The sequence below is a fragment of the Fukomys damarensis genome, unplaced genomic scaffold, assembly GCF_012274545.1.
Source record: "Fukomys damarensis isolate Sample0158 unplaced genomic scaffold, DMR_v1.0_HiC HiC_scaffold_36, whole genome shotgun sequence".
NCBI lineage: Eukaryota > Metazoa > Chordata > Mammalia > Rodentia > Bathyergidae > Fukomys > Fukomys damarensis.
In genome coordinates, this window is record NW_022900948.1 from 6,961,258 (window position 1) to 6,963,056 (window position 1,799).

Here is a 1,799-nt window from a genome sequence, read left to right on the forward strand (position 1 = left end):
TCTCTCTCTCTCTCTCTCTCTCTCTCTCTCTCTCTCTCTCTCTCTCTCTCTCTCTATCCTAGCTGCCATGGAGGAAGCTGATTCCCTCCACTATGCCCTTCTCTTTCTCCACGCTATTTCTGCCCTGGTGCCACCAATCATGGACTGAAACCTTTGGACTCTATGAGGCAAAATCAACCTCTTCTTAAAGTTTCAGGGTGTTAGTATTTTAGTCCAGTGATGAGAAAACCCACTAATACGTGCCCTCGTGATTGAATTATATCTCTAGGAGTCTTTAATCCAGTCACGTTGATAAGATACTATATGAATCTGAGAATTAAACATAGATACATTTCACTCTAAACATATTTTTAGATCACACATCTTTTCTATTACATTTTCCCACCAACCATTAGAAAAATTTAAGCTAATTTTCAACAAATTTTAAATCTATGCAGTACGCATAAGCAAAGATGGTATGTGCAAGCCTGCAAATAAGGGTGTATTATTCATTATTATACAATATCAGCAATTATAGAGCCATTGGAAAACTAACATGTTTGTGTCTGTTGGAATTTAGACTTTTGGTGAGATAAATTAGAACTCATATTTATTATTAGAACTCCTATTTATAACTTGCAATATTTTGTTAAAATATATGTACACATGTGTGTATATATATATATATATATACTTATACATATATATATACATATAAACTGTAAATTGTACTAATTTCAATATTATTCTGACCAAAATCCTTATTCATTTTTTTCTTTTTTTCAAAGCACAACATGATACTTTTAATCATGTAATTTTGTAGAGAAAATATTCAGGGCTTCTGTTTAAGAAAACTTAAAAGTTTAGTTATGGAGCAAGAGCTTACATTTTCTACTAAAAATGTAAGGATTTTATCAGGCATGAAATGTACTCAGAACAATTTACGGTCCAGTAAAATATTACTTCAGGCGGGCTTTCTAATCAGAACACAGAAGCTATCTAATTCCACGCAGTTTTGAGAAAATGTGATTAGGACTTTATAACCAGGGACGATGCTCCGCTATATTCTTTATGTCGTTTTGCATTCCTGATAGCTTGTTTTATTTACCAACTCTTAATTCTAGATCAAGTCCTTATACATGTCTATTTAAATGGATATCTTATCACTGGTTTTATTCCTATTATTCCACCAATACTGCATTGTATGGCTGCAGCATAAAAATAAACACATGTTAGAGAAAATTCCTGTGACAGAAAAGCAATACAAAATCACAAGAAATGTCTTCTGATTGTTCACATTGAAGCAGGAAATAATTGTTACACATTGAGAAAGTGCCTACTAGGACTAGTTTTATTTATTGTTGTCATTAGTTGGTGGAGCAAAGATTATTTACACCAGTTTGATGGAAGTATTTTGAGAAATTCTCAAATATCTGAGGATTTTGAAAAGTTGCAATTGTGGTAATTGATAAAGGAACCGCCTCATATATATAGTCACCAAAGAGATATATGTGTGTGTGTGTGTGCGTGTGTGTGTATTAGATATATTATATATATGTGTATGTGTGTGTATTAGATATATATATGTGTGTGTGTGTGCTAGATATATTATATACGTATGTGTATTAGATAGATGATATATATATTCTCTCATATATTTTTTTTATCCAGGACAAAGTAGTGGTGTGGTGCACACCTGTAATCCCATCTTTCTGGGAGGCTGATGCATTAGTATCACAAGTTGTAGTTCACCATGAGAAATTTAGCAATTTAGGGAAACCCTATTGAAAGGAAAATGAGAGAGAGAGAGAGAGAGAGAG

General features: G+C 32.9%; 1 protein-coding gene across 2 annotated transcripts in view; it reads right to left on the reverse strand.

The window, feature by feature from the left end:
- Lingo2 (leucine rich repeat and Ig domain containing 2) overlaps window positions 1-1,799 on the reverse strand; it is a 1,157,994-nt gene that overhangs the window by 380,967 nt on the left and 775,228 nt on the right. The gene's annotated exons all lie outside the window — the stretch shown is intronic.